The following is a 13,206-nucleotide window of genomic DNA, read 5'->3' as shown; positions in this document are numbered from 1 at the left end:
AGTTTACATATGAGACAAAGGGAAAAACTCATGCTAAATCAACATACCACATGAATCTCAGCAAACAGAGCTGTGAAATTCCACTAAATTCTCTGCAGAAAACTGTACAATGAAGCTCTGCTATGCTACAGCAACTCTCAGCGCTCAGAAAACTCTCCCCTCTCTCACTCTCCTCTCTCCTTACAAAATGAATTTGTTTTTATAATAAATACATTAAAAGTAAACTGCTGCCCAAAACAGAGGCGCTGTTTTAACTAAAGCCATAAAAATAGAGGAGAATCCTCCATCTGCTCCTAAAGATAGAAAAGCCTTCCATTATTCCAGCGACAACTAGCTGATGATAGAAATAGGTAATCGCACTTTTGAATGCCACTTTGCAACGATTGCCACGTAACTGATAGCTTTAATTCATATGCAGAAGGTTCTATAAAACAACGACTTATGTATAAACAACTCAATGCGGTTTAAAATCCTCTGATGGCCATTTAAAGATATCAACTGGGGCGTAGATCCACCTGGAGATTTAACTAAAGCTATTAATAGAAGATCGAATCTTATTTCTCTATTACGCAGGCTCCCATTGATGACACAATTCTCCCATGTTCACAACTGGCCAGCCACGCGGTCTTCTACGGTTTCAACACTTGTAAGGCATTTTGAAATGCTTGTATCTGGAAAGCAAGCTGTAGTTTCCCTAAAGATAACACCATTATCTTCTCGGCTATCTGATCCATTAGTCTCCAGTCGTTGTTTTGAGGGAGTAAATTCTCTTTCATCAAAATTATTGATTTGCTCTTCCTTTTTGGATAAGAAAGAAGGCATATTGTCGTGACTATGTTCTTCAGTGTCATTAAGTGCATCGGCATAGCACTGAAACAAATTCAGTTAAGAACTGGTCTATCAAATCTGGGCACAGCATTTGATTCCATAATACTAGAACCCACTCTCCCGATTGGTTCAAGTTATATGCCTCTGCCATAATCAGCGCTTCCTGAAATCGGCACTGTTCAACAAGAGCTCGCCGTGCATTTGTTTCAGAACGATTAAGCCACATGGTATCTGGCATTCGTATTTGGAGGGAAACTAATGATGCTTGTGCACAAGACCATCTTGCTTTATTTCCTGCATCTATGCTTGAGTAAACTTCAGCGGCTTCTACATAGAAGCGCATCATTTCTAACAACTCCTCACTCTGTTCTTTACCACGACGCTGAAGCCATTGATCTAGGGCCTTCTGTGCACATGACTCCAACAGAGCCGACATTTCATGTTTCATATCAAAATGATTGTATACCATGGCAAATGCATCAAGATCATCAGGGTTGAAATGCTTCAGAGCTGAAAGAACAGCCATCCGGAAACCTCTGATAGCTTCTGCCGATTCTGTTGTTGCATCTGCCACGGCATATTTTTGAAGAAGGAGCTCAAGCTGACCATTTTCAATGAGAATATCCAGCATGAAATACAGAGCATGGAAATTCCCAACTCCTGTCACCAAGCGAGCCAAACACGAAAAATCCCCTTCTGCAACATATGACTCAACTCGTGTTGCTGCAAGGGCCACAAGAACATCCACTCCATCAAGACATGCAGATGTCTTGTAGAAATGGTACGCCAAAATGAGCAACTCAACCTCACAGGCATGAGGCATGTCATGACCAGTTATGACCAACCGCATTAAGGCATGCCCAAGTTCTGGCTCAGAAGGACACAATTCTGCCCACTTTAAGAAATCAGAGGCTCTCCATAAAAGAGGAGCAGGTCCTTCCTCTCTTTGTGATGATTCCATGTATCCACCACGGTGTGCTGCCAAAAGGCCCTTCAAAAATGATTCTGCAAGAATACGTGCAATGCTTGCTGCCGGCATTGAGTGAGTCTCAACAAGAAGTTTAGCTTCCTCTAGTGAATCTTGGGCTTTGAGAGAAAGAAGCTGAAGAAGTTCAATTGGCTGCTTCTGGAATGCTTCAGAAAATGACAGCTCTAGAAAATTGGCAATCTTCACCACCGCTATTATCCTCTTGCATAAACCTCTTCCACATCCTTCACAACATTTAGTTGCAATCACTTCTAATACCTCTAAAGGTGTCCTCATATTGATGTTTTCTGTTACATTCAAAAACTGGAGTAATGCAAATGCCGGACACTTGGTCATTGGCAATGTAACATATCCATTCATATTAGGATTGGAAATCTCTGCAACTTTCAAAGCTTCCTCTATAAGTAAGAGCTCTGATGGTACATATGTTGGTGAAAGTTTGTGTTGGAGCTGTTTTGCTGCAGCTATTTGACCAACCTCTAGAAGTGATAACACAGCCCTTTCAAGTTCTGCTGCTACGACCCTTTCTTCCCATCCTGCAAGAGCTGCCTCTATCTTTATATTTTCCTCAAATGATGGAAAAACACCCCCATGTTCATTACTTCTGATAGGAGATATAGAAGATAATAGATTATCTTCAGTGTCACTCTGACCTCTTTCTGCACTATCAAGTGGAGCTCGTTTATGAAGTACATACCCTCTGTTCCTTCGTTTTGGTTTTGAGCCACCACCAGACACATTAGTGAAACTAATGTCTACTATGTGTGGATTACGATTATCTGACTTGCTAATTTCCTTGTTATCAATTTGATCTGTAGATCTTGCTCTGATGATGTTCAAGTGACTATCCATTATTGCAATGATACTTGCTGTGTGGTCAATGACACTAGCATTATTTCCTATATTACATTCCTGGTTTGACCTCAAATAAACATTTGGAATCTGAAAAATGGCCTTTCCATTCTTCATCTCTGCTTCAGATTCCACAGCTAGAAGCCACACTCTAGTTTCAATTTCTCGAAGCAAATGTAAGGGATAGACCGGCTGCGACTGTGTCATGCTGCCACTTAACCACTGTAATGCAAGCAACAACATTCCATGCAGCTCTAATGCTGGAACATCCTTTTCAATAGCTTCTGCATGCTTCAGGAAGAACATACCCGCCTGCAATGGGGGAAAGGAGTATTTTTAAAAAAAATCTTGACAGTGGCCCCACAAAGCAGCCTGTTCTTCTGGCACATCCCATAAAAACTCTTTCCACTCTGCCACCATGGCCTCAGCCACATGAATCTCTTCACTGTCATCCAACTGCAATGGAGCTGTAACACCATAAAGACAACCAAAATATATACCTGCATTTTGCAATACCTGCTCTCCACAAAATATATATAAATGATGCTTTGAAATTGTGTTTGTGCAGGTAGGAGTTTTTGAAGTTTGCTGCTGCCTTAAGAAGAGCTGAAGATAAATTACATAATCTGAAAAGCAACATTAATGATTTCTTCTTCAAAACCCGGTTTTGAAGAAGAATCAATCTCTGATATAAGACAGAGTCTAACAGGGCTAACGCAGGGCCTCCAAGGGTTGACACAGACCCATCTGGGGTGACATAGGGCCAGCATGAGGCAGAGAGGGGCTGATGCAGTCCAGAGAGAGGCTGACACTGGGGTTTCTAGGGCAAATTGGTGTTGAGTAGCTACCGGAAGGATTATCTGGGATTTCAACCAGTAGATTTTTCAGAAACTGAGAGGTATTACTACCAAGGAAATTCTCTATTGAGTAGGCTAGTTTCGGCACCCAAATTGTACTCTGATATTGCTTAATAAGAAAACCCTCAAATAACTGCAACGGTTTTCCCGCATTGGGTTTTTCCGGGGACACTGGTCCAAAAATAATGGTGTTATATGGTGTGTTTGTTTCTGTTTCTTTTAGTTGCTGACCTGTAATATGTTGAGCATGCACTAATGTTTATTTTCAGTATTTACATTGTAAATAACTTGTTAAGGAAAATAACAAGTAGGTAGGAATAAATCAGATAAAGTGCATGGAGGGTTTCTAACTATGTAAACTTAGAAACTTCAACAAGTCTCAGCCCTTAGTGATGCTGCTCTGCTGCCTGAAACTGCGCAGTGCGCATAGACTGTCACCCAGGGCAGTTGCACTACGTGATCACAGAGTTGAGCAACCTGCATTCCTTCCCAGAATTGCACAGAAGTTGCTTCAAGTCCGACCTGAACTGCAGATTTCGCAAGATTAGTCATCAAGCCTCCTCCCTACCTGCTAGAACCCTGCAATGCGTAGAGACCCAAGCCTGTTTTGCCTCCCAGAACTGTGCAGAGGTGTCCCCCCAGTTTCCTCCCTCAAACGTGACTCACTGATCGCAAAAACTACGCTGATCTGTCCTCTATGGTCCCTCTGCTGCACAGTCCTACCTTCCCTCAAAAAATTGCGCAGAACTGCCTCCCAGGGTCTCACTTTGAAGCTGCCACTGATGATCTCAATTGCACAATCCTGCCTCCCAATGGCCTCTAAGCAATTTTTTACGGCAGTGAAGACTGTGCTCACAAGTTCCTCAGCCAACCCTGAGCTGCGCTCTGTGTAGTCTCAGTGACCAATCTCCCTCCCTGTCATCTAGAACTGCGTAATGCGTAGTTGTTGGGCCCTCTTTCCAGCCTGTCATCCATCCCGTGCCCAGTCCATGGATAACAATGCATCATCTTAGACTAGGAGGTTTTGGGATTTCATGTCGCCCCCTCATGAGTGAGTTGCAGGAACAGGTACACTATTAGATCATGGCGAGACAATGAAGAAGGAGAAGGAGCGGACATGCTAGAAGACTCACTTACAGCTGGACGGACAAAGAAGCTGATCAAGTACAAGCAAAGGGAACACATGCATGCAACCACCTCCCAAGACCAAAGATCATTGAAGACCCCGCATCATCAAGCTATGCGGAAGAGAAGTGAAAGCACATCCAAGAACACATGTATCATTCAGCAGCAACAGTGGCTTGACATTGCCACCTCAACAAGCTAGTCATGTCAGCAGTGTCATGTCAAGTCATGTCATGAGGCCACATCACTACTATGAGCCATGTCTATTGTAAATCGCATGTAATGTAAAGTAGAAGTCAAATGGACACACATGAATATGAAGAGTCATGTCAGTTGAAAAGTCATAGGAAATTGAACAATCATGAGGATAGTCGAAGAGTCACAAGGGTCAAGCATCACCCTTGGGTATATACCCCCTCATTATATGAGCAAAGGACTTTTCACCTTGGATCCTCCCACGAAGCATAGAGAGTTTTCAATCAGTTCTTTGAGGAGCAAGGAGTGGCTCCAGTGTCCCACTACTAGGGCTAGTGATGTATGATGTACATATGTGTCTTGGAACTTTTCCTTAATACAGAAGCCTGTTCAAGCCAGCACAATTTCATGCATGTCTTGTCGATGTTTTTAAGACTACTCTTTCAACATTTTTAGTTCATGTTTGTTTCACATGTACTATGATAGTTGAATTATTTCGATTGTTTTAGTACTTACCTTGTTGGGAATGTGCTGTATTGGTTATCACTGTTGTCTCATCCTTGTGGACTACTCCACAGGATACTAGACAGACCTTCCTTGCTTACTGGTTATAACGATTGTCACATCCGTTGTGGACTACTCTGCTGGATGGTGGATGGGTCTTCCCTTGTACTTTGGTTTTAATGATTACTACGTCCGCTGTGGACTATTCCGCTGGATGCTGGACAGACCTTCTTAGTTCGCGTGTGTCTCTTCCTGGGTGGTACTATTACCTCTCACTTAGAGGCTCACTTTTCTCCCCCCTTTTGCAGTAAGAGAACCTTGACACAGTTACATTACACACTCACCAAGCACACTTACCTTGTTGTTTGAAGATACCAGCGTAACACTCTCATGTGCTGACAGCTAAAGCCAAGGCAGATCTCTAAGTATATGGAAACTGGGCCTTTATATCAGATGGGACTCCTACACCAAATGGTGTGAGGTCTAGTTGGGACTTCATATCAGGGAGATCCCCTTGGTTGACGGATTTCTAGCACCGTCAACAAAATGGTGCTAGAAGGAGGGCCAGACGACAGGTTGTGCCCATAGAGTCTGGTTTGAATCTCTTATTTTCAAATGGCTCTTCCCGAAATCACAATCCCAAGATGTTTTTCTAAAGGGCTTAATTGTACCATCCTTGTGGAAGTTATTCATGAGTTGTCCAGACTTAAGTTCAATGGTGAGGGTGAATCAACTTTTCATGAACATCTGTTTCAAGTTATCCGTATTTTTTCTTTGTTACAAAGTAGGTTCCGAAGATGTCATGGCTAGATTACTCACCCTCACATTTGAAAGTCGTGTCAAACAATGGTGTCATACATTAACCATTGCTTCTATCCATTTGCTCGCGCAACTTACCAAGATGTTGTATAAAGCTTTCAATAAATATAACCACCAAGATGTCTATGAAAGAATCTGTGTTTAAGAATGGAGCTTGATGAATCATTTGAGAATTTTGTGGATCGATTCCTTCACCTCTGTTGCGAAATTCCTGAAAAAATTGAACTCGCATTTCTTGAGAGAAGAGTTTAAACGCTTAGTTCATGTCTCCCTATACGGTGAGCTTGAACCTTCTATTTTCACTTCTTCCCCAACTCTTGCGGATCATGAGGCACCTCAGATTGCAGAGGAGGAGCCTACTATGGTACTACCTGGTTTGTTCCTTGTCCTCCTCCTTTTTGGGTCCCGATGTGCATGCCTCCTTGCGGTGATCATGAAACTGGGAAATCTGCGAATCAAATCTCTAGCCCATCTTCTCATTCGTCTCCCGCTTCAATGGAGGAAATTCCATAATGGCTCAAGAAGCCTACAACAAAGACTCACTCCATTCTGCAAGATGATGTCACTGTTTGCAACTCTAATCTCAAGACTGACCCAAATTTTTGTTATCCTCTATCTTCTTCACATCATGACTCGCTTGATCAATCTGCTTCACTAGCTAGTTTTTCACATTCTCTTGATTCTCAAGCTGTTGGCTCAAATTGCGATCAGGTACAAAGTAATCTCATCATGTAGGTAAAGGAGCAGAAAGGTGAGGACACTTTCAATTTTTCCTCTTTGTTTCAAAATTGTCCGCATCAAAACAATGAGTTTCCATTCTTGAACGATTCTCAATCTTCTAATCTCAGTGGAAAATCTAGTACAATCAATTCTTTCGATCAACCCCAGGCCTTGGGCAGTAATCATTCCAATGCTTCTGTATACCGTGACGGATGCCCAAGCACATCAAATGATATTTTGGTTCCTCATGAAGATTTTAATTTCAATCTAGAATTTGCTTCGATCAAAGAAGATGTTCCTATTGAGACTTCCCCTTCACCTCACTTTCCCTTGTGTCCTACCATTCACAACATGTCCACTTGCAACGGAGATACTCCATGTTCTCTTTCTTCTTCATCTGATGAGTTATATCCTCGATTGACACAAGGCAGTGAGGTTGCCCATAATGAAAGTGAAAACAGTCAAATCACAGAGAACTCTTCCCACCCCTCATCATCTCTTCTTTTGCATGAAGACAACTCTTCAAATCAGCTTGCTCATGAGATATCACCAATGCATTTATCTTTTACTATCAGAAGAGCCTCTTTAACTGAGTAATTTGACTGTTGTTGAAGCTGAAAAATCTGGTGAAACCCATGACAAAGATGGCTTCCATCTGGAGATAATTTTTGAAATTAGCAACAACAACCACCCTCAAACCACACATGATCTAGTTCAAGCTTCAAAATGTGATTCTACAATTCTGGAAAGTTTTGAGACCTTCCAAGGAGTCAAGGCACTTCAACTTCTATTGATGGTTATGATAGGATCTCGTGACTCTAGTAAGCCCCCCGAACTAAATCAGATCTGGTTTCTCTCGTGCAATCTGTCTACCTGCATGGTTTCATTCGATGTGGATTCCCATGTAAAAAAAATTTGGTATTTCGGGTGTGATCTCTCAAATTTTCAAAATTTCACTTATGACTGAATTCACGAATCTGTTGCAGTTCATTCGTCTTCATGCAAACCTCTCACATCAAACTCGGGTTGGGAATGTCCATCTCTCATGAAGTCATGGAATTGTGAATTTGATCATCTCAAAAACTATCTTTGCCCATAAGAATCATACTTATCGAATTTCTCCCTTAATGGTCAACTCCTCGGACTCCTTGCGAATCTTGTATTGCAAATTTGTCCTCTCATCACACCAGAAATCTCCCTGTGTGATGATGAACGAACAAGTTGGCAGACGGATCAAGTCCTTCTCCATTCACCATGCCTCAACTGGCCTCATGCATTCGTGGTGCTAGCATCCCTTTTAAACTCTTTTGATGACTATGATGCTTGTACAATTTTTCACTAGTTATAGGAAGGTGGTTTGTCATGTCTGGCTTGCAAGGAACCTGGTCCAATTGTTCACAGCATTCAAAAGATTGTTCAAATTAATTTTTCTGCATTTAATGCAAAATGGGAATCCAATGCTTCAATTAGCTCATCTAATCATTTATCTATCTTGGGTGACTGTCATTCAACTTATCATTTTCACATGAGCACATCCAATGACAGTTGTTTCACACTATTTGATCTTCATTGTTCAACATCTTTCTATTCAGATTTCTGTCAAGCAGGTGAGGCACTTTAGCCTTCGCTGATGGTTATGGCAAGTCCTCACTGTCTTGGCATGACTGCCGAGAATGATCAGATCCATTTTCCCATACAAGATTCCATCATGATCCCGTCTCTCGAATCAAAAATTCATCCTTTCAAAGATCATGAAGCTTTCCAGACAGACATCATGAATTTTATGATCCAATCACTGAATTGTTGGAACAATCCTACTTGGCAAACTCTATTGCAGGTAGCAAGTTTCAATCCTTTCTCACACTTGCTAAGAAGCTCGGTGCAGATGAGGACACATCTGCAAGAGGCTTCTGAGGTTTGTTAAAGAATGGTATTCATCGAAAAGGTAAGCATGTGGATTGGGTAAAAGTAGTGGTTGTGACACATATTTCTACCCATAGGAAAGACCTTCCTTTTCTTGTGCAAGTTTTTCAAGTTTTCATATCTTATGTTGCACATCACTTTTTATTTGTTTTAATCGTTCATATCTTTGTGGATGCAGGTCCGGAACAATCATAGTGGCTTCAATGGAAATTTCATTTTGCGTGACCCTGACCTTCTAGCTGTTAGGTTATGAGCAGGATTAGTTGCATCTTAGTTTTCCCTTCCTTGTACTCATCTTTCACTCACTCCCTATAGTTCATCCTTGTTTTCTTATTCTGGTTCTACATCATGTTTGCTTTAGTCATTTTGTTCTCTTCCTTTTGATTTTGTTTCCTGGTTGTATGTCTTCTTTCTTTTTCTTTGTTTCCTTCCTTGTTGATTTTTCCCTTTATTCCCATTATGCGAATAAGTGTTGTGCCTTACTGCATTGTAGCTTCTAAATGTGTATGTGGCTGAAGTCCAAAGAGTCCTATGACACTTCAACATTTGGCCAGTCCTGTGTCCGGCTTCTTTGTAATTGGTTGTATCTTTTGGCTGATGAAGTCCTGATGGAAAATACGATCTATCTGTAAGGAAAGCTTTGGTCCAACCACGAACCTGTGGCCAATGTGGGAACCTCATGCCTATACTCAGTTTTCTGTTTTGGTTTTCAAGCTTATCCAACTAGTAGAAATGGAGAAGGGGAAAATCTAAATGAGCAAACCTGAATCAAAGGTCTTTATATGCTTCTCTAAAGGAAAAACCTCTCCTGCTCTTAATAAGTCGGGATCCCTCTTCCGCCCCAAAAATAAATAAGTTCCAATGCACGATTCTCTTTCAAAAAGTAAATAAAGGCAAAAGAAGAGAAAGTCTTCTTGCGTAGAGAGGTGAAGCAGGCAACTCCACCGGGGTACTATCTAGGCTCACTAGCAGTGGAGCAATACTTGTGTTCGTGCATGACTCTGCTTGGGTATGTTGATTTCTAGTAGCATCGGATGTGATCTAAGCCTCAAAATTTGCAGGGAGGCTTGGACACATGAATTCCACAATACCTAGAAATTGTTTTGGAAAATTTCACCTTGAGACAATTTTATTAAAATAATTAATTATTTTTAATGGGTGCCTAAGTCTAAACTTAGGAAATTAAAATAATTAAAGGGTATTAATCTAACTATGGGTGAAATTTCTAGAAGAAGACAAGGATCAAGCCAAAATGATCTAAGCCATTAATTAGAATCTAATCTGGGTGGTTGGTTCTCAACGATAAGATTATAAAAAGAGGCTTGATGGGCATTTGGAAAATACATCAAGTGGGAGATCAGAGATCAAATTTCTGAAGCAGCACAACAGTTGCCAGAGAGAAGTTCGAAGTGATTTCTTGCAGAGAGGGGCAGGGATAGTTCCAGTTGGAGATTTTTCTTGATTCGAGAATACTCAGCAGAGGAGGCAGAGAGAGATCCAGCAGAGGTAGCGCTGAGCTAGAGAGGCTGATGCAAGGCCACGCAAAGGCAACGCAAAACCTCAGAGGGAATCCACAAATTTGCTGGAGAATCCATTTCTAGTGCCAAAAGCCGAGGTGTGAGACCGGGAGGGCAGAAGTCTAAGTCTCAGAGGAAAATCGATCAAGCCGGGAGGAGTGACGCAGACCCTAATAGTTGTAACGCAGGGCCTACGCAGTGATTGCGTAGACACTGCGTAGAGGCAGCCAGTGGCTGGATCAGCCAGGATCTCCAATGATAGTGTGAGGTAATCTCACTTATCTCTCTGTCAATAATATTCTCTGTACTGGATAGCCAGCAAGGCATCCAGAGATTGTATTCAGAAAAACTACTGCTTAATAATACAAACCTTCAGCTGCTGCATCGGTTTTCCCACATTGGGTTTTTCTGGGGACATTTGTCCAAAAATAAATGTGTCATTGTGTTGTGTATTTCTTTCTTTCTCAATTTCTTGTTTCCACATATTATTTAAAGTTGTGAAGGTTGCAGTTGTATTTACTTCAATATTTACAGTAGAAAATAGTAAATAACTTGTATGGATTAACAAGTAGAAGAGGCAATATTAGTTTGATGCAATAAGGATTCCGGTCTAGGAATTTTCACAGGGTATTGTCCAGGCTTGCTGGCAGCAGAGCAACACCAGAGATGAAAAACTATACTCTGAAAATCTTAAGCTCGCGAGCTAAACTACCCTTCCCAATTCGAAACACTGTGATCTAGCTGAATCTTATGTTGTGTTCAATTGAGAAGGTACAAAGGGGACCATGTCTACCCATGGGGTAAGTGGGGAAGCCAAAGTAATCTGCACGATGAATCAATACTCCCTAAAGGACCAAGGCCCTACACTAAAATGAACCAAGATAGAGAAGTTGGTATTCAACCAGTGTGTTGCCAAGTGTTGTAGCGGCTGCAACACCCTCCAAAATTTTGGCCTAAACTTAAATTTAAGAGCCTACAATGTGATCGATCGTTCCTTAGTCACTTACAGGTAAGATGATGATCTCAATATCCTCTCTTTGATCTTAAGAGTCGTTCACACTTTTATATTTATATAGTAAGTGTCATCTTTGGGCATGGGGATTATCGCTTGTCATGCAAAGGGAAGTTTTTTTTGCTTCAAGGGGAAATCTTTGTGACAAGGGGTTATCCTCACCACATAGACATGTTTCGCACTCATCTCACGCACTCTTATACAAGTGTCGCCTTTATCCTCTCAAATTCTATCATTGGAGCTGCACTTGTCGTAAGCTACCAGAAAGGTTATTGTATTGAGCGAAGTATGTTTTTATATGTTATGGATGGTCTATGTTGTAACACTAAGTGTTCAAATATGTGATCATAGTCAAGTTTTACCATTGTTCCATCGGTTCCACTGATCCCACACTTAACCAAATTCTGGAGTTTCCCTAAAGACCTAGCCTCATCCAGCGTTCTTGAATTGCGCAATTCGCATCTACAACCCTCAAGCTTTTCCCTTGCTTGTTGGAATTGCGCAATGCATAGAAAGCCCAGCCTCCCTTGGCATCCAAAACTGCACAGTGGCTTCCTCCAGTGTCCTTCCCTTAGCCGGAACCCGCTGTCTCCAAAAACTACGTAGTTTTTCCCTTCAGGCATCTCAGCTGCCCAGTCTGCCTTGCATCCTAAAACTGCATAGATGTGTCCTCCCAAGGCCTCATCCCGCAACAGTCACTACCCACTGAAACTATGCAATTGTGTCTCTCAGTGGCCACGAAGAAGGATGACATGCTAGATGACTCTCAAGGAGTTGAGGAGAAAGATAAGTAGACCAAGGAACCCAAGGTATGATAGAAGATCGGGACCGCATGAAGACTCCATCTGATGCATAACCCTTTGGAGGGTAGGTATGGAAAACAAAGCACATATTTTGAAATACACCTCTTAGTGTAGCTTGAAGGACTGCTTATCATTGTCATATCATTATGTCTTCAATGACATGCATGGTTGCAAGCACTGAAAGTCATTCCATGTATTTCCTCTAGGTGTCTTGCTCCATTTCGCTTGTTGGATCAATTGTCGTCTTTTGGCATAACGGTTGTTATGTCATGTTTGTGAGCCTTTCTGGTGATGAGGAAGGTTGGTCTTTGTGTATACCAGTTGTCCTAGCCATGTAAACACCTGTCACACTCATACACAAAGTTTTAAGCACTATCGCACAAGTGTCATCACAATCGTCCCATGGTTTATCTCAAGTATCGTACTTACCGCTTTTAGTTTTAGACAGTCTCACAGAGGGTAATGCTTTGTCTTGTTGTTCCGATGGTCGATGTTGTCGTGTCGTCCAAGTAGGCTAAGTGTGTGACCACAATGTCAAGTTCCTCACAAGTTCATTTGCTTCCCACACTTTTCCATTTTCCTGAAAAACCTTCCAACCAGACAACTCTCTTCACCGGACCCCGATTGAGCAGCACACTTCACAGTCTCAGCCCTCAATGATGTTGATTTTTTGCCTTGAACTGTGCAGTGCACAGAGACTGTCCCCCAGGGCAGTTTCACTGCGCAATCCCAGAGTTGAACAGACTGCCTTCCTTCCCAGAATTGCGTAGAAGCTGCTACAAGCCCAACCTAAACTGCACATTTCGCAAGATCAATCATCAAGCCTCCTCCCTGCCCGTTGGAACCCCGTAATGCGCAAAGACCCAAACCTTCTTTGCCTCCCAAAATTGCGCAGAGATGTCCCCCCAGTGTCCTCCCTCAGCCAGGACTCACTAATCCCCAAAAATGCACAGAGATGTCCCCCCAATGTCCTCCCTCTGCCATGACTCACTAATCCCCAAAAATGCACAAATTTGTCCTCTATGGTCCCTCTGCTGCACAAACCTACCTCCCAGGGTCTCAC

General features: G+C 42.0%; 1 pseudogene; it reads right to left on the bottom strand.

Annotated features, from left to right (window-relative positions):
• Positions 1 to 850: 850 nt before the first annotated feature.
• LOC149260405 (uncharacterized) overlaps positions 851 to 13,206 on the bottom strand; it is a 45,418-nt pseudogene continuing 33,062 nt past the window's right edge.

This window comes from Pinus tabuliformis, chromosome 6 (assembly GCF_031772625.1).
Source record: "Pinus tabuliformis cultivar Carrire ecotype Pingquan chromosome 6, CPIR1, whole genome shotgun sequence".
NCBI lineage: Eukaryota > Viridiplantae > Streptophyta > Pinopsida > Pinales > Pinaceae > Pinus > Pinus tabuliformis.
This window is presented reverse-complemented; position numbering and strand designations above follow the sequence as displayed.